Consider the following 21120-nt stretch of genomic DNA (forward strand, 5'->3'; position numbering starts at 1 on the left):
TCCCATGGAAAATTACACAGTTGATGCAGAGTCTGGTTTTAATCCATAAAGGGCAGAAATCACCTAACATTCCTAAATCACAATGGATATGGATTGACACCTGACATATGACATATTGACACCTTGACATATGGATTGACACCTGTCCTCAGAGACCCTGATACACACTGACACAGAGCAGAATAGGGACTGTTCATCCTACATAGGGTCACTTGGCAGGTATGGATTGACACCTATCCTAAGGATCCCTGATACACACTGACACAGAGCAGAATAGGGACTGTTCCCACTACATAGGGTCACTTGGCAGATATGCATTGACACCTGTCCTCAGAGACCATGATACACACTGACACAGAGCAAAATAGAGACTGTTCCCCCTACATAGGGTCCCTTGGCAGATATCGATTGACACCTGTTCTCAGAGACCATGATAAACACTGACAAAGAGCAGAATAGAGACTGTTCCCCCTACAAAGAGTTACTTGGCAGATATGGATTGACACCTGTCCTCAGAGACCATGATATACACTGCACAGAGCAGAATAGAGACTGTTCCCCCTACATAGGGTCACTTGGCAGATATGGATTGACACCTGTCCTCAGAGATCATGATACAAACTGACACAGAGCAGAATAGAGACTGTTCCCCCTACTTAGGGTCACTTGGCAGATATGGATTGACACCTGTCCTCAGAGATCATGATACACACTGACACAGAGCAGAATAGAGACTGTTCCCCCTACATAGGGTCACTTGGCAGATATGGATTGACACCTGTCCTCAGAACCCCTGATACACACTGACACAGAGCAGAATAGGGACTGTTCCCCCTACATAGGGTCAGTTGGCAGATATGGATTGACACCTGTCCTCTGGGACCCTGATACACACTGACACAGAGCAGAATAGGGACTGTTCACCCTACATAGGGTCACTTGGCAGGTATGGTGTAACGGCTACCCAGGTAGTGAGAGGGTATCAGCCGTTGGAGACGTCCTTTTCCCTGGCAAGCTGCTGCATAAGAGTAAAAGTAAAGCTGATATAATCCCATCCACGAGGTCAGAGAGAGAGTCAGGTTCAGCTGTAAAAAGAGCAGAGTAACAATCCAATATAATTCCCTTTCAAGAACGAGACGAGGCTACGTTTTGAAGGGTCAAGAAGAATTGAGGTGCTGGCACACCCAGCCTGGTTTTTATTACAATTGTTCACATACAGGACACACCCAGGGGGAGGCATAAAATAACCAATCAAATAACAGCACAACCCACACATCCCCTCCCCTCAGATAAACAGTTAACATAATTATAATGTACACATTTTTACCCGAGTTTTAGATGTACCCCAAATACTTAATACTTAATAATTCAGTAGCTCTAGTTTAGGGGAACAACATGTTCAAAAAATTAGTCCATTCGGATAAACGGTTCGGGAGTTATAGGGTTCCAAAGTTTTGACCAACCGCACAGACTTACTAGCCGAAAATAGTTCCATAGGTTTTGGCCTTGCGGTCGGTCCTCGTTCGTACGGTAAAAAGGTACAAAAATCCTGCCATCCATTCGAATCTTTATGGTCGCTAGAATCCCCATAGTCTATTAAGTCTTTCTACCGAACGGCGGAACGTTCGGTAGTTACAGTACGAATTTACGGAGGTCTGGAGGACTCAGCGGTGTTCGCCTGTTTGCATATCCGTTTTTAGTTCCACGCGAGTAATGGCAAAACACCGCTGTTCGTGCGCAAGATAGCCGCGAACACGTGCTAAGTCCCGAAATGGCAGCCACCCAGACACTGAGACAAAGGGAATGTTTGAAAAGACACGAACGGTTTTAATACCGAATCCCAGAGAAGCAATTAGACATATTCCAGGTGTCTATAGTTTCTGCACAGCACAGTTAAAGGGCTAGAGTCAGCATAATACAAATCTATTATGCCCAAATATAGTTTTTAAAGGGCAATATGTCCCGGGGCCATAGTCGCAGGGCAGGAGGTTAGCGATAAGCCCTCTCCAATGCCCAGTGGCAAATGGTAGTTTGTCACATATGGATTGACACATATCCTAAGGATCCCTGATACACACTGACACAGAGCAGAATAGGGACTGTTCCCCCTGCATAGGGTCACTTGGCAGATATGGATTGACACCTGTCCTCAGAGACCTAATTGTGTAATAATGGTAATACTATTACCTATTATCTAATATTGGCAGGGGCAAGGAAATTCCCTCTAAATAGATGGGTATAGGCAGAGAGTATGGAGACCGGAGTGATAAAGTGTCAATAAGGTGATATAAAGTTAAATGTATCACAGACACACAGCCACCTTTTCTCTTAGCTAGTTTCCAGAAATGCTGGATAGATAGAAGGTCTATAAAGACTCAGAGAGGTCTAAGAAGAATCCTGTAAACTAGCCCAAATCTCCTTAAACACCTTCAAGGGTGTTCTAAGCTAAAGCTGAATCTAAACATTTAGATGACTGCCTGATTTCCCATCACAGATGCTGGCTAGGAATAACAGTGTGCAAGACAAAGAGTGGGTCTAAGTGCCCATAGTGCAGTAAAGTGTCCCTAGTGATGTGAAAAAGAGAATAACAAGCTGGCGCCCAAGAGAATAACGAGCTGGCGCCCTATCAGGGGACGTGTATATGGCATCGATTTTAGGAACCGGAAGATGGAAAAAGATGCTTGGTCGGTCCTCCTACTTCAAATTTGGGGCACTAAGCGTGCAATCTAATGTGCCACCAGATAGGAGTGGTGTGTTAAGTAGTACTATTCCTATCATTTTAATCCCTGTTATGTGCCTTTTTTTTGGTTTGGTTTTTGAAGCCACAGTGCAGCACCAGAGGACCGAAAAATTAGGCATGTACACATGCCTGAAAAATTAGGTATTGTTGCAGCCACTGCTGTAGCAGCGGCCATAAAAATTGATGTTTGTTTCCAGGGCAGAAATTGCCCTAAAACATTGCGGTTTGAACCCTAGTTGGTGGCGGATAAGTCACGCAAGTCAACCGGCATTCAGAGCTAAAATACAGCAGCGTGTGGACCATTTTTAGCCCAAGGCAGCTCATCTCATCAGGCCTTTTTCAGTCGAATGTATCACCCACTGTCAGTCCCTTCGGGATCCATCCCTCATTCATCTTAAAAAAGGTGAGGTAATCTAGACTTTTTTGACCTAGGCGACTTCTCTTCTTAGTGACAATACCTCCTGTTGCACTGAAGGTCCTTTCTGACAGGACACTTGAAGCGGGGCAGGCCAGAAGTTCTATCGCAAATTGGGATAGCTCAGGCCACAGGTCAAGCCTGCACACCCAGTAGTCAAGGGGTTCATCGCTCCTCGGAGTGTCGATATCTGCAGTTAAGGCGAGGTAGTCTGCTACCTGTCAGTCGAGTCGTTCTCTGAGGGTGGATCCCAAAGGGCTGTGGCGATGCGTAGGACTTAAAGAGTTCCGCATGTCCTCCATCAACAACACGTCTTTAAAGTGTCCTGTCCTTGCCGTGTGGTCGTGGTAGGAGGAGGATGACTTTCACCTCTTCCCCTGTTATATTCCCGTTGTGCTGTGACATCACCCTTATACGCTGTTTAAAGCATACTTTTTAATGTATTTTGCAAATGCTGCATCCTTTCCGACTTGTTGTAATTTGGTAACATTTCCACCACTTTCTGCTTATACCGGGAGTCTAGTAGCGTGGACACCCATTACAGGTCGTTCTCCTTCAGCCTTTTTATACGAGGGTCCCTCAACAGGCACGACAGCATGAAAGACCCCATTTGCACAAGGTTGGATGCCGAGTTACTAATTTCCCGTTCCTCCTCCTCAGTGATCTCAATGAAGGTATGTTCTTTCCCCCAGCCACGTACAACACCACGGGTACCAGATAGGTGACAATGAGCACCCTGGGATGCCTGTTGTGGTTGGTCTTCCTCCTCCTCCTCAAAGCCACATTCCTCCTCTGACTCCTCTTCCTCACAATCCTCTTCCAGCGTTGCCGCAGGTCCAGCAAGCGATGCTGATAAGGCTGTTTCTGGTGGTGATGGTGACCACAACTCTTCCTCTTCACGCTGATCTACGGCCTGATCCAGCACTCTTCGCAGGGCACGCTCCAGGAAGAAAACAAATGGTATGATGTCGCTGATGGTGCCTTCGGTTCGACTGACTAGGTTTGTCACCTCCTCAAAAGGACGCATGAGCCTATAGGCATTGTGCATGAGCGTCCAGTAACGTGGCAAAAAATTCCCAGCTCCCCAGAGGCTGTCCTAGCACCCTGGTCATACAAATATTCATTAACGGCTTTTTCTTGTTGGAGCAGGTGGTCGAACATTAGGAGTGTTGAATTCCAACGTGTCGGGCTGTCACAAATCAAGCGCCTCACTGTCATGTTGTTTCGCAGCTGGATATCTGCAAAGTGCGCCATGGCCGTGTAGGAATGCCTGAAATGGCCACAGACCTTCCTGGCCTGCTTCAGGACGTCCTGTAAGCCTGTGTACTTATGCACAAAGCGTTGCACGATCAGATTACACACATGTGCCATGCACGGCACATGTGTCAACTTGCCCAACTTCAATGCCGCCAACAAATTTGTTCAGTTGTCACAAACCACTTTGCCGATATCCAGTTGCTGTGGAGTCAGCCACTTTTCAACCTGTGCGTTCAGGACGGACAGGAGTGCTTGTCCGGTGTGACTCTCTGCTTTCAAGCAAGTCAAACCCAAGACGGCATGACACTGCCGTATCCGGGATGTGGAATAGTACCTGGGGAGCTGGGGGGTTGCCGTTGATGTGGAGCAAGATGCAGTCGCAGAAGAGGACAGAAGAGAGCCAAGGAGGTTATGGAAGAGGATGGAGTAGGAGGAGTAGAGGAGGTGGCAGCAGGCCTGCCTGCAAGTCGTGGCGGTGTCACCAACTCCTCTGCAGAGCCACGCATTCCATGCTTGGCAGCAGTCAGCAGGTTTACCCAATGCGCAGTGTAGGTGATATACCTGCTCTGACCATGCTTTGCAGACCAGGTATCAGTGGTGAGATGGACCCTTGCCCCAACACTGTGTGCCAGACATGCCATTACTTCCTTTTGCACAATCGAGTACAGGTTGGGGATTGCCTTTTGTGAAAATAAATTTTGGCCGGGTACCTTCCACTGCGGTGTCCCAATAGCTACAAATTTTTTGAACGCCTCAGACTCCACCAGCTTGTATGGTAAAAGCTGGCGGGCTAAAAGTTCAGACAAGCCAGCTGTTAGACGCTGGGCAAGGGGGTGACTTTCTGACATTGGCTTCTTACGCTCAAACATGTCCTTGACAGACACCTGATTGTGGGCAGATGAGCGGGAACTACTCAAGGTGAGAGACGGAGTGGCGGATGGTTGAGAGGGGGCAAGGAGGATAGCAGTGGTTGACGTGGCTGAAGATGCTGGACCAGGAGGAGGATGGCGGCTTTGAGTTTGTGTGCTGCTTGTACTCATGTGTTGATCCCATAGGCGTTTGTGATGTGCGATCATGTGCCTACGCAAAGCAGTTGTACCTAGGTGGGTGTTGGACTCAGTTTCTTTTGGCACAGGTTGCAAATGGCATCGCTGTTGTCAGAGGCAGACACACAAAAAAATGCCACACTGCTGAGCTCTGCAATGACGGCATTCTGGTGGTGGACACAGCATGCGTTGATTGTCGTGCTGTCGGGCTGACCCTGGGTGCCGATGCATGCTGTCTGACTGTGCCACTAGCTCCTTGCGACGACCTCCCCTTGCTTCCAACTCGTCTCCTCCTCCTCCTCTCTGTCTCCCCATCTGAACTTTCGCCCTGTTCTTCTTCTTGCCGAGCGGGCACCCACGTGACATCCATGGACGCATCGTCATCATCAACCGCTTCACTTGCATCTGACAACTCAGCAAAGGAAGCAGCAGTGGGTACAACATTATCATCATCACACCGTACGTCCATGTGTGTAATGCTGCCTGCCTGAGACATATCCCTGTTATCTACATTCTCTGGCAATAATGGTTGCGCATCACTCATTTCTTCAAACGGATGTGTGAATAACTCCTCTGACATACCAAGTAAAGCGGCTGTGGTGCTAGTTTTGGTGGTGGCGGCAGGCGGGTGAGTGGTATCTTGAGAGGTGCCTGAAGCTAAGCTGGAGGAGGATGGTGCATCAAGATTCCGAGCGGAAGCTGTAGAAGATTGGGTGTCCTGTGTTAGCCAGTCAACTATGTCCTCAGAACTTTTCAAGTTCAGGGTACGTGGCCTCTGAAAACTGGGCATTATTCTAGGGCAAAATGGAATCACAGCACCACGACCACGATGGCCCCTGCGGGGTGGCCTGCCTCTGCCTGTCATTTTTTTTTTGGATTAGTGGTGCTATGCGTGCAAGCTACTGTGCGACCAGATATGAGAGGCACTGTGCAGTGGCAGAGGTTGGCAGAGTACACGCTATAGGCCTGACACACCCGCTTGAAGACAACTAACTGCTATTCAATCTATAACAGTGAAAAACATTTTTTTGTTTTTAAATCAACGCTATTGTGACACCAGATATGAGTGGCAATGTGCACTTGCAGAGGTTAGCAGAGTACACGCTGAAGGCTTGACACCTGCTTTAAGGACACTGACTGCTATTAGCTTACAGTGAAAAACGTTTTTTCTTTTTAAAGGCACGCTATAGTGACACCAGATATGAGTGGCAAAGTGCACTTGCAGAGTTGGCAGAGCACACGCTGAAGGCCTGACACCCACTTTAAGGACACTGACTGCTATTAGCTTACAGTGAAAAACTTTTTTTCTTTTTAAAGGCACGCTATAGTGACACCAGATATGAGTGGCAAAGTGCACTTGCAGAGTTGGCAGAGCACACGCTGAAGGCCTGACACCCGCTTTAAGGACACTGACTGCTATTAGCTTACAGTGAACAGCTTTTTTCTTTTTAAAGGCAAGCTATAGTGACACCAGATATGAGTGGCAAAGTGCACTTGCAGAGGTTGGCAGAGCACACGCTGCAGGCCTGACACCCGCTTTAAGGACACTGACTGCTATTAGCTTACAGGCTACATGGCCATGGCGCACTTTTCAGATATCCAGCGGCGAAACAACATGCCAGTGAGGCGCTTGATTTGCGATAGCCCGACACGTTGGAATTCAATACTCCTAATGTTCGACCGCCTGCTCCAACAAGAAAAAGCCGTTAACGACTATTTGTATGACCGGGGTGCTAGGACAGCCTCTGCGGAGCTGGGAATTTTTTTGCCACGTTACTGGACGCTCATGCGCAATGACTGTAGGCTCATGCGTCCTTTTGAGGAGGTGACAAACCTAGTCAGTCGCACCGAAGGCACCATCAGCGACATCATACCATTTGTTTTCTTCCTGGAGCGTGCCCTGCGAAGAGTGCTGGATCAGGCCGTAGATGAGCGTGAAGAGGAAGAGGAAGAGTTGTGGTCACCATCACCACCAGAAACAGCCTTATCAGCATCACTTGCTGGACCTGCGGCAACGCTGGAAGAGGATTGTGAGGAAGAGGAGTCAGAGGAGGAATGTGGCTTTGAGGAGGAGGAGGAAGACCAACCACAACAGGCATCCCAGGGTGCTCGTTGTCACCTATCTGGTACCCGTGGTGTTGTACGTGGCTGGGGGGGAAGAAAATACCTTCAGAGAGATCACTGAGGACGAGGAACAGGGCATGAGTAGCTCGGCATCCAACCTTGTGCAAATGGGGTCTTTCATGTTGTCGTGCCTGTTGAGGGACCCTTGTATAAAAAGGCTGAAGGAGAACGACCTGTACTGGGTGTCCACGCTACTAGACCCCCGGTATAAGCAGAAAGTGCCTGTAATGTTACCGAATTACCACAAGTCGGAAAGGATGCAGCAGTTCCAAAATAAATTAAAAAGTATGCTTTACACAATGTATAAGGGTGATGTCACAGCACAACGGGAATCTAACAAGGGAAGAGGTGAAAGTAATCCTCCTCCTCCCATGACCACGCCGGCAAGGACAGGACGCTTTAAAGACGTGTTGTTGATGGAGGACATGCAGAGCTTTTTAAGTCCTACGCATCGCCACAGCCCTTCGGGGTCTACCCTCAGAGAACGACTCGACCGTCAGGTAGCAGACTACCTCGCCTTAACTGCAGATATCGACACTCTGAGGAGCGATGAACCCCTTGACTACTGGGTGTGCAGGCTTGACCTGTGGCCTGAGCTATCCCAATTTGCGATAGAACTGCTGGCCTGCCACCCTTCAAGTGTCCTGTCAGAAAGGACCTTCAGTGCAGCAGGAGGTATTGTCACTGAGAAGAGAAGTCGCCTAGGTCAAAAAAGTCTAGATTACCTCACCTTTATTAAGATGAATGAGGGATGGATCCCGAAGGGACTGACAGTGGGCGATACATTCGACTAAAAAAGGCCTGATGAGGGGGACGTAACAGGGATTAAACTGATAAGAATAGTACTACTTAACACACCACTCCTATCTGGTGGCACATTAGATTACACGCGCAGTGCCCCAAATTTGAAGTAGGAGGACCAACCAAGCATCTTTTTCCATCTCCCGGTTCCTAAAATCGATGCCATATACACGTCCCCTGATAGGGGACGTAACAGGGATTAAACTGATAGGAATAGTACTACTTAACACACCTTATAATATCGCAGAGAGAGGCAACGCAGAGAGAGGAGTCTGAAGAAGAGGAGTCAGAGGAGGAAGGTGGCTTTGAGGAGCTGGAAGACCAAAAACAGCAGGCGTACCAAGGGGCTTGTTGTCACCTTTTGGGGACCCTTGGTGTTGTACGTGGCTGGGAGGAGGAAGAGACCTTCAATGACATCAGTGAGGACAAGGAACGGGGCATGGCTAGCTTGGTATCCAACCTTGTGCAAATGGGGAATTTGCGTTTGTGCAAATGGACTGTTTGCGGTTGTTTGCGGTGCGTTAAACGGGGAGTTTGGTCTGTCACTGTGAAGCAGGCGTAATCCTTACACTACCTGATTAATACAACATCATACCTGATGTTTTAAAGCACGTTATTCCAAACAATTTAGGAATGTTAGGTGATTTATGCCCTTTATGGATTAAAACCAGACTCTGCATCAACTATGTAATTTTCCATGGGAGTTTTGCCATGGATCCCCCTCCGGCATGCCACAGTCCAGGTGTTAGTCCCCTTGAAACAACTTTTCCATCACTATTGTGGCCAGAAAGAGTCCCTGTGGGTTTTAAAATTCGCCTGCCTATTGAAGTCTATGGCGGTTCGCCCGTTCGCGAACATTTGCGGAAATTCGCGTTTGCCGTTTGCGAACGGAAAATGTTATGTTCGCGACATCTCTACTGCAAAGTAAACCTGATACTGATTGCTAATTTGTATACTGTGAAGAATTATGACTTATCTTTCTCCTTTCATATATAAAGCTATATGTCCTTACCTGTAGATTACTCTTACTTCATCTTAGAAACTAATTTGACTCTATTGTCTTCAAAGACCTTTAGTATCTTTTCACCATTGAGTTAATTTTTAAAATGAAAAAAAAAATGTAAAATGAAAAGAACCTATGCTTAATTACCATTATTACATTGCCTATTGATATCATCTGTCATCAACTGTTTAATTGTCCACAAAGAGGAAGGAATTAGTTGCTTGTTATGCAATATTTCACTTTTTCCTATCACACTGAAATGGTTTTGCTATCTGTTATCTCACCAGTAAAAGTATCCAGTGGAGTGGATTTAACTGCCATTCTGTCTATATAACTATCCTTTTGCTATTTTATTGGTGTTGATACAGTTTTATGATATTTTATCTGGCAGCTCACCTTTTCAATGTAGGCATCAGAAGGACATATCACATATTCACCTGTGCCTGCAAATTAAACTATGCATTAATTAATGCCGTGAAAATATATGAGCAACCAAAAGAACATCTGTAGAAGTGCACAAATGGAAAAAAAATACTTGATTTGAGAAGTAAAGGCCAGTACATTAGGTCTGTTTCTTTTGTGGCAAATATTTATACAGGGTTATTTACTAAACTGAGAATTTAAAGTGAACTTAACATTTAAGTTCAGAGTTGCTTAAATGAATGCATAGGAGAGAGAATTTTTCCATTTCAGATATTTTGACCTTCTGAAACATACTTTGATTTTACTTTGCTTTCTCACGTTGAATAACGCTTATAATGTAGCTTATGAATTCCATCCTTTCCTCTCAAGTAGACATCATGGCACCTCCTACACTTAAACGCAGCAAGCGCCCCCAACTGCAACCTTGGCACACCAAGCTGACCCATATTCTCTAAAAATGTTCCATACCTGCTGAACGCTGCTGGAGAAAGTCTCACCCTGCATCTGACTTTCTCCACTATAAATGTATGCTACGCCCCTACAGTTTGGATCTTTCCTCTGCAAAAGTAAATTATTTCAATACTCTCATAACTACACTCTCCCACGAACCCAAACACCTATTTCACACTTTTAACTCTCTTCCTTGCCCTGTTGTCCTCCTTCTCCTGCCAACTTGACCACCACAAACTTTGCAACTCACTTCACTGAGAAGATATCTAGAATCAGGGAAGAGCTCTTTCACCTCTATCCTTGCCCTAACAATACATCCCCCAACCCCACTATCTTTGGGGTTCTATATATTTATTCTCTTCCCGGGCAGATTGGAGGGGCTTGCTCTCTGGGTAGAAGGGAGGGGCCTCGCACCCAGCGGCACACAGGGCAAGCCGCCAGGCCCCTTCCTGAGGTCACGAGAACCCGACGTGTAAGTCTGCCCTAAGGCGATTAGGCGGCCACAAGGCCCCAGCCAGTGCGAGGCCTTAGAAGGCCGCCTAAATCACCTCATTAGAGAGCCGCCTCTGAAGCAGGACATGGGAGCAGGAGTATGGAGACCCAAGTAATTTTTTTAATTGTTCTAAAACAGTTTGATGAATAGCACTGGGGTGGTGCAAGGGCACTCCAGGCACCACAGCAAATAGTAGTTTTGGTGTGTGGAGTGTTCCTTTAACCCCTTAAGGACACATGACATGTGTGACATGTCATGGTTCCCTTTTATTCCAGAAATTTGGTCCTTAAGGGGTTAAAGGGATACTCTTTTGATTTTCATTGATACATGTGGTCACTAGTGGTATGATCTGCAATTTTCATTAGTCCTTCTCATTTTGTTAATTTATGTTCTTGTTTTTTTACTAACAGTGTTGATGGGAAAGTTGTGTTATTTTTAATTGCTTGATGTTTTTTCCTTAATCACTTAAAGTGCCGCTTTTTATTCATGATACCAATAGAGCAGTGAGATGTTAGGACAAAAGCTCACACTCAGGGTTCCTTGGAGCCATTTCAAAACACATAAATTGATTTATTACTGTCACTACTGTCAAACCCTGTCAACTGCAGTTACTCTGTAAAGAATAACCTGCTAGGGAATTTCAAGTTGTTACCCTTCTAGTACCCTTTATTTTATTTTCCACAGATATGAAAAAAGCTATTGACCTTGTTGTTATATTGAAAATATACTGCTTAACTCCTCCTTTCCTACATCCCTCTGTCTCCCATCCATCCATCTATCTATCCAGCTATATAATTACAAGTAAGATGAAGTTGGTGGCTGCTTCATGTTCTGTTATATGATTGTTTGGGAGTTACCAGGAGGTAACTCACTAAATATTGACTTATTGTGATTTTACAACTGATTTGCAAAATGTTAATACAATTATACAATTATATGTTTAAGTAAACATAATCATACCCACATTGTATATTTGTATAATTAGTATGATAAAAGCCTTATATAATCATTTACAACTCTAGCATGAAAGAACACTTCAAGCACCATAACCACTACAGGTGCCCTGGCATCCCTCCTCATAACTACCAAAGCTTAGCTGATAGCCAGTGCAGGTTTTAACTCAGGAGACCTAAAAGAATCACCTACTTAGAGACTTCTGGCCCTCTGGCACTGCTTGTAAAGGTGGGGATGCCAAGGCTCTCCTGGCACCACTACAGTGAATTGCACTGGTTATGGTGCTTGGAGTGTTCCTATAATGTTATTAAAAAATTAGAACATTGATAACCACTTGTGTAGGCAAGTCAAAGGTTAAAGGGACATTCTGAGCATCAAAACCACTTCATCTTAAAGTACAATGCATTACTGATACACTATAATAAATGTCAGGTGGTATTGTATAAGTTTAGCTGTAGTAGTTTTTACATTTATTTTTATTTATTGCGTAACAATAGAAAATGTACATTTTTTTAAAATCAGAGTGTTCCATTAATGTTTCGGGAAATTGTGTCAAGCATAGAATCATTTTTTTTGTAATTTCTATAATTATTCATTTATTATTCTGTTCTTCTGTATTTTAGAATCATAGATATTGAATGCAGAAAATAATTACATAATCATTAGAATTAAAAGATCTTTATTAGGAAGTTTATTCACTAAATAGTGAGTTATGGTGATTTCACAAATGATTTACAAAATGTAAGCAATACAACTGAGGCTCTGCGAGATTGTCTCCAAATTGGTTATTCGGGCCTGAAATGTTTTAAACAATTTTTCAGTTCATTGCAATTTATAGTTTAGTGAAAATCAAAACTTTATGTTTTCTGCATAATGTATCATTGAAGGCTATGCTATGAGTCCACCAACATTTCTGCATTTGTGTTCAGCATAGATTTTATTCTCTGAACATTGCCTCATTTCATTGCATTCTGCAGGTAATTAATCTCAATTGCCAGCATTGCATGATCCCTGTGGATACTAAGGATTACTGCTGGTTGGATATCAGAATAATCTCCAAGGCAGAGGTTTTATTTAATCATCAACAAACAGAAAAACAATACTAAAAAGCATAAATAAAAAAGCTTCCTCTTTCAAACATAAAGCACAAACTTAGAAAAATGTAAACTGCATTTATAAAACAGAAAAGGCAGCAAATATGTTTCTTATTTATGTATTTTTTTATTTATTTTTTATTTATTTCAAGTTTCCCTTTTGTAACATTTAAATGACATTACTAGAGAAAGAGGAAATAATGATTTTCAACTGGTATTCAATGGTAAACTAAATAAAGGCATTTGTCAGGACAATCAGCATGCTGTTCTTACTGACATCCATCTGACGCTGGGCATTTCCAAAATTCTATATTTACAGGAAATGTAGTAAATAAACTCAAATTTGAGAAATGAACGCCTATAAATATAGCCCTAGTAGTTGGAGGCCAAGCCAAGGTTAGCTCACCCAGACAAGCACAGCATGTTCTGTCGATAAATCATTATCAAAATACTGACATAGAAATTCAAAAGTACTAGGGATGTCAATGGGAAAAAAATGTTTTGTTCAGTTTGTTCGGGTAAGTAAAAACAAATTGTCTGCTTTGGCAATTCTGACCAATGGCATTCAGTTCAGCACTTCGGAACTGCTGTATGGCATTCGGTTCTGACATTCAGCATTCGGGAACGTGGCATTCGGGCATTCATTTCGGGAATTCATTTTGGGCATTCAGCAGTTTGGAATATAGTTCATTTTGAAAAATAAACATTTGTGTTTTTTTTTCTTAAACAGCAATGTTTTACATTGCATAGTGGACCACAGCAGCACCCAGATCACGTAGTCTTAAAGAAGTGGTCTGGGTTTAGTTAATAATTAGTAGTGTTAGTTTAGTATATATACAATTTACAAAATAATATTTTCACTGCGCAGATAGTGCAGCCAATCTGGGAGCACTACCAGCATGCAACACTTCTGCACACTATATAATCCCACCCCTGTGACACCATCTTTGTGGAGAGTTTAGGAGCAGAGTGTGAGAGCAGAGAGTGTGCAGAGTGTGAGAGCAGAGAGTAAGCAATTTGTGTGTAAACAAGCAAGAAAGAGTGTGTGAGAGCAAGTGATTGCCGGTACACAAAATTAATCATTGCAGTAAAGTCACAGTGCAGCAGAGAGACACCCTGGCAATCAGACAACCTGGCTTGCACAGCCATACACTCCCTCACCCCAACCCTCCAAAAAACTGCATGGAAAAAAAGGCAAAACTCAGTCTCTCTCTCTCTCCCTGGAACACAAACTTAAAAGCAATGTGGCTCCCCAAGTTTGCAACAGGTAAAGTACAATAAATGTAATTTCTCTCTCTCAGTCTATTGTGCTTTCACAACTAGTCTGTTCACATGAATGCAAGCCAACACCCTGACAGCTAGATTTATAGACAATCCCACCTCAATGACTCTGTGTATTCAATGGTATTCCCTGTCCATTTCATTGGACAGGGAATAGTGAAACCGCATTGGTTTAACTATTTTTGACAATATTTTGGTCAAGATTCCTGTCATCATTCACATATTTTCCCTCCCTCTCTCTTGTTTTGCCACTTTTCAGAAATCCAAATCACTTCGGCACTTCACAGCTTTGGAGCTTCGACGCTTCTGCACTTCCGAACTACCGAACTTCGTCACTTCGATGCTTCAAAACCTCGGCACTTTGGACATTCGGAAGCATACGAATGTCCGAATGGCATGAAATTCATACGAATGTACAGTCGGAAAGAAACAAATTGCATATGTCTAAAAAGTAACACGAGAGAAAGACATTTTAAAAATTACTCTGCTCTATTAAACTAAAGCAGTGGTATGAGTGCTGGCACAGGACGTCTAATGGACTATACAACTACTTGTTAGCTATTTCTTTTTGTTTTTAGATATTTATCAGCAAGCCTTTTTGTTACAGTTTTTTTAGTGAAGGGTTACTTTCATCATTGCAAACTTCATCTACTGGGCATGGGCAATGTTGTCTTTAAATGTCTCTCACAATCTCAAATACAACAGGATATAACAGTCAATGTCCAATACGTGCCTCCACCAAAACAGGAATTCACATCTCAACCTGCAATCTTTATTATTGAATCTCTAGAGGCAAAACAGATGGTGCACAATGCTGGAATCCGTAACAAGAGAGACATGTCCATATTGAAAGTGATGGAAATTACCTTATGCTGTCTATGAGAATACAGAAAAACTTGCCAATGATGCAGGAGAGCCTGGCCATGCGGATGCTACACAGTTGGCAACTACAGGTTTCCTTAGACCTTTTTTCAACAGCTGTAATGGCTGCCCTGCTTTTTCCTCTTGTGACTTTCATTCTGGCAGCTATTTTGAAGGGACACTATAGTCACCAAAGCAACTTTGGCTTAATGAAACAATTTTGGTGTATAGAACATGCCTCTGCAGTCTCAAAAAAGGGATTTAACTCCTAAATGGCAGTGAATTGAGCAGTGAAACCTGAGAGGCATGATCTATAATCTAAAATGGCTTCATTAAGCTAAAGTTGTTTAGGTGACTATAGTGTTCCTTTAACTAACTGACTAACTAACAAACAAACAAATTAGCTAACTAACTAACCAACTAACTAACCAACATTCTTGTAGGCATGGGTATAAGGTTAATAGTTTTTCAAGCAGGTCCTTTGATTATATTTATCCACAGTCCTACCCTGTACAATCTTGGCTTCTACTGACAGGTCAGAAAATACATAGTAATGTTACCTTTATTATTATTATTAATATTATGTTATTATTTATATAGCGCCAACAAATTCCGCAGCGCTTTACAGTGGGTGGATGAACAAACATGTAGTTGTAACCAGACAAGTTGGACACACAGGAACAGAGGGCCCTGCTCAATTAGCTTACATGCTAGAGGGAGTGGGGTAAAGTGACGTAAAAGGTAAGGATAGTATTAGACTAACAAGAGAGGAATCAGTCAGGAGCTATTAACAGTTTAATTGATATGCTTTTATGAAGTAGTGGAGACTGGGTGAGCATCTAACAGAGGAGGGAAGTGAGTTCCACAAGAACGGTGCAGCCCTTGAGAAGTCTTGAAGGCGAGCATCAGAGGTGGGAGTACGGACAGAAGATATACGTAAGTCTTCAGCAGAGCGTAAGGGCCTAGATGGGACATACTTGTGTATTAGGGAGGATAGATAGATGGGAGCAGCATTATGTAGAGATTTGAAAGCAAGAACCAGAATTTTATATCTTACAGGAAGCCAATGTAGGGGCTGACAGACGGGTGAGGTGTGGGAGGTGCCGGCGGACAGAAAGATGGGCCTCGCCGCCACATTCATTATGGACTGTAACGGCGCAAGTTGGGAGCATGTAAGACAACTGAGAAGCGGATTACAGTAGTCAAGGTGAGAAAGGACAATGGAATGGACCAGCACCTTAGTCGCATCTGGCGTTAAGTAGGCTCGGAGGCGCGCAATGTTTTGAGATGAAAGCGGCAGGATTTGCCGATAGACTGAACATGAGGCATAAAGGAGAGGTCGGAGTCAAATAGAACACCTAGGCAGCGAGCCTGCATGGTGGAGCTGATGGCAGCACCACTCATTTGGAGGGAGACAGACACAGGAGTAGCAACACTTGAGGGAGGAAAGACCAGAATTTCAGTTTTGGTCAAGTTAAGTTTAAGGAAGTGGGCAGCCATCCAGTTAGAAATAGCAGAGAGGCAGTCAGAGACACTAGTCAAGAGGGACAGAGGAGATCAGGAGAGGACAGATAGATTTGCGTGTCATCCGTATAGAAATGATATTGGAAGCCAAAGGAGCTAATGAGTTTACAAAGGGAGGCAGTATAGATGGAGAACAGTAGCGGGCCAAGGACTGAACCTTGGGGGACATCAACAGTGAGGAGTTGTGGAGAAGAAGCAGAGCCAGTGAAAGAAATACTGAAAGAGCACTGGGAGAGGTAGGAGGAGCAACAGGAGAGAGCAATATCTTGTAGATCGATATTGCGGAGGATGAGAAGAAGTTGTTGCTGTTCAACAGTGTCAAAAGCCGCAGAAAGGTCAAGAGTAGTGACCACGAGATTTTGCAGTGAGAAGATCATTGGATACTTTGATCAGTGCTGTTTACATAACGCTGACAAAGCATCAGGGGAGATGTATTCCATAACATCTGGAGTGTTAAATGTCACCTACCTCTGACTTAGGGGCTTGTGTGTAATAAGTGTTGTGTCCAATGGAATGTGCCTGCTGGTTCCACTGGTTTCAATAAAAATTGCCCCACTTGTATTACTTTAAAGCATTATACACAGCACAACTCATTTTAGACATAACTCCATAATTTCTGCAATATTGTCATAAGTGTAGAGTGCAGAGGTATGATTTCATGGCTTTCTCCAATTCCCTCAGTAGAGGTCTGCTGGCTTCTTCAGTGTGAGCTCTCTTCGCAGAGGATCTTGTATTGAGTTCTGTTTAAGCTTAGAATTAATTGTTCATCATACTACAGTAGAATGGCTCTTCTTAGCTGAGATCCCATTGGTCTTTCCTCTCTTTTTTATCTTGCTTCATTATGCATGTCACTGTTCTGAACATTATCACACAGATCTGTTTTCCCTGTGTAGCGAGGACACTGACACACTCTTACACATAGTGGACAAATGCATACTACAGGCACACATATATATATAGACAGATTAAACTGACACACACACATTTACACACAGAGGAAATAGACACATATATTTACACAAAGGAAACTGGACACACACACACTCACCAACAGACACATTCACTGATTTGACACACACTGACATACATATACTCACTGACAGACACATTTTCACTACATACACACATACTCACTGATTTGGCACACACTGACAGACACACTTACTGACACACACACACTCTCATTGATTTGATACACACTGACAGACACATACACATTCTCTGACACATAAATTATAATTTTTGTATTATTTTTATTTGTCCAACCAGCCTCTCTACGTTTGGGAGACCTGGAGTGGATCCTTCCTATAGAATCCAGTGTGGGTCCTAGGTTTCAGTGTGGGGCTTGTATAATCTCTGTGCTCTTCCAGCACTGCTCCCTCACTGTTTAGTGATGCTTGGGCTGAAATTATGTCATAGCCCAGCTCCCGACATCACCGCAGAGCTTTTTCTTCATTCTCCCTCAGCCAGCCTTGTCCTAGGGAACACTAAGGTGGCCAGCCAATCAGCTCTTGGTGGGCCCCTTGCCTGTGGTGCCCGCAGCACATGTACTTCGGGTTGAGAAACTAGATAATGGGACACAGTACCACGGAGCAAGGCCTACAGCAACAGGACACAGGAAGAAAGGGTTTCAGCATACACCATATTGGACCAAACCTGTAACTAAATTAATAAACTGGCCAACAAGAATAGGCGAGTATAAACTACATTGGGGGAAGATAAATACAAGGTAGGGCCAAAGGAAGACAGTGTCAGAGCTATTACAATCTGCAACAGCACCACAGAAAAGTATTGGCACTGTGAGGTACTGCACCAGACTGAAGAGATCAGAAAACTGGGAAGAATACATAGAATCGTGACAGTACTTGTTAACAGTGTTAGATCTAATAGTTGCTTTCACTAGGCTTATAATTTCCACTTGTAAAGGGCTTTTTGAAACTAAAACACTTCATAGTGAGCAAATGCTGTGATTTGTATTATTGCATTATGGAACCCTTTAGCAATTTTTATAGCATTTTTGTTGCAATTGTGCTGCAATACCAGATATCACAGTAACATGTCCTAGTGAAACTATGCGTATCTGACCAGAATTTCACAGCAATTTAAAAACAAGGCACACAAATTAATAAGGCACATTTAGTCAGATTTTTTTTTTTACTTTAATGCAAAATCAAAACAAAATATTTACTACGGATTTTTTTTTTTCCTGCAAGGAAAGTGCAGAAAGAAAACCACGTAAACAATTAAAATGAGAAGTAACAGAGTGGTGATTGTAATATTATTTCTGCATTATCTGAAACCGATTCCCACTCATTCCCACTGCACACTAGACCACACAGCCTGTATCAATTACCCACCTCCCCTGAAAAGTGTAAGCTGCAGCAAGCATGCCTCTCCGTGCCATCTGTTCCTGTGTGTTTCAATCTGTCATTAATTTATATGCTCTATCTCCCCATTTTAAAGTATAAAACAATAATGGCAGTAATACAGAAAAGCTCTTCTATGTGCTCAGTTGACCCCTGACAAAGAAGACATTACTGGGTTGCTGTGACAGAATGCTGGTGACTCAACACATACACACATATGGGGGACACAGTGTACATGCTCCAAAATGTTTGTGATTATTTATACAAATTAATTTTTTTAATTACTATCCTGTGAAACTTACTTAAAAAATTTAAAGAATTTGTTTAAGTATGAACTGAGATTCGTCCAAATTTGGGGTGATTGTGTGATCACCATGACACTATTTTGGAAGTTGGGCAATGGCTAGTTCCCCCCCTTGATAGTTTAATTATTTAGAGCCACCATCCACCACCAATGAATGGGAGCTGTGGTTGGACACTAGAGCCTCCCCTCTAAACGTTATTATTAGGGCTTTCAACAATTGCTAGAGGGAGGCAATGAGGACATAAGGTCTTCCCCAATAATATTATTAAAACTCCACCCAAGCAGTCCAAGGGTGGTCTCCTAGGTGCATGATTGCCCCTGTTAATTCACAGGCCATGGGATGTGAACTTTCTAGTGACTAGGCCCAGTTTTTAATGTTTAGTAAATATGCCTCCACCTGCCACATCTTCAGAGTGATAGTGAGGTTTAAAATATTGATTATAGTAATATGGGGGTCTTATTGATCCCAGCAGATTTTTTATTTCTTAATTATTAACTTTTTTAAGGTGGCTACATAATTAACCCTTGCACTGCTGAGAGGTTTAAACTACTTACTCACTGACTACTATCGCTGTCAGTGGACAAATAGTTCAGATTTTTTTTTAATCTGGGCCTGGATTTGAAGCATTAAGGTCTGGATTTCAACCGTCCAGCTATGTTCAGCCTGGACCAAAGTCTAGTCTGTTTGGGGCCTGAATTGAAAAAAAGGGACATTGTAAGAGATTTTGTAGTCCGAATGGCCCCATATGCAGACGAATAGTTTTGCTCTCTTCAGTAAGGGGCCATTTGGACCTTATTGAATAGCCCCAAAAGACTAAAATAAATTGGCGATATGGGTGAACCCTGAAATACTTGAAAAAGGATTTGTTATTCTAAATAAGCTAATAAACTAAACAGTGAGGACTGTACAATTCACACTTTAGTAAATAATCCTCAGTTTATAATGTTGAAAAAACGTGTTGCAAAATTGAGGTTAAAGCACTGGGAGCTCGTCCATAACGCACCAGCAGTTTTTATGAGATAAACTATTTATTTGCAATAGTTTGAAGGAGGAAGGGTGGTAAACCAAAAAAATATGGGAATATACCAGTGCCTCTTTAATAATGTAATAGGCTTCAGTTCTGCCGGGACTCTCCCCCCTCATTGGTTGCTGTTTCTTGAGAGCATCTAGGCATATCAAAACATGGGACAGGTTTGCAATCTGCCCTGTTTTAGCAGGTTTTACACTTGCCTAGTGTCCTTTACGAAGGGATTCCAATAATTTCTAGACATGTGCAATTTGTTTAGTTCCCAATGTACATTCGTATGAATTTCATGCTATTCGGACATTCGGATGCTTACGAATGTTCGAAGTTTGAATTGCCGAATTGGTGAATTTCCCAAGTGCCGAACCAAATTGCTGAAGTCCTGTATTGCCGAACTTATAAAGTGGGTTAGGGTTAGTGGTAGGTTTAGGATTAGGGGTTAGTGGTTAGTGGTTAGGTTAGGGGTAGGGTTAGGGTCCGAATTGCCAAAGTGCCGGAATTTCGGAAGTGCCGAACCGAACCGAATGCCATTGGTCCGAATTGTCGAAGCAGACACATTTTTTTACTTACCCAAATTTCCAAACCGAACCAAATTTTTTTGCCCATGCACATGCCTTATAATTTATATTGAATTGCCATTCAAGCAGCAGAGCCAGCTGTTCATGAGAGTGGTATGCTACTGGTCTCTCTATTCAGGGGACATCATTGGCTGATAGCACCAGGGGGTGGGATTACAGTACCCACAGTAAAGAGAAGAAGCAAAAAGCTATTTTGTAAGTAACACAGAGAGAACAAAGGAGCAGGAGCAGCAGCTTCTGGTCAAATGTAAGTGTATAAGATTATCTCTTTCTCTCCTCTAATAGCCCCAGCAACTTGCTGATGGCTGATATAGCATGGTAATTAACTCAAATATATAATTCATATAGATAAAACCAGGGAGGACCAGAGGAGTGAAGGGG

This window comes from Pelobates fuscus, chromosome 5 (genome assembly GCF_036172605.1).
Source record: "Pelobates fuscus isolate aPelFus1 chromosome 5, aPelFus1.pri, whole genome shotgun sequence".
Taxonomy (NCBI): Eukaryota; Metazoa; Chordata; class Amphibia; order Anura; family Pelobatidae; genus Pelobates; species Pelobates fuscus.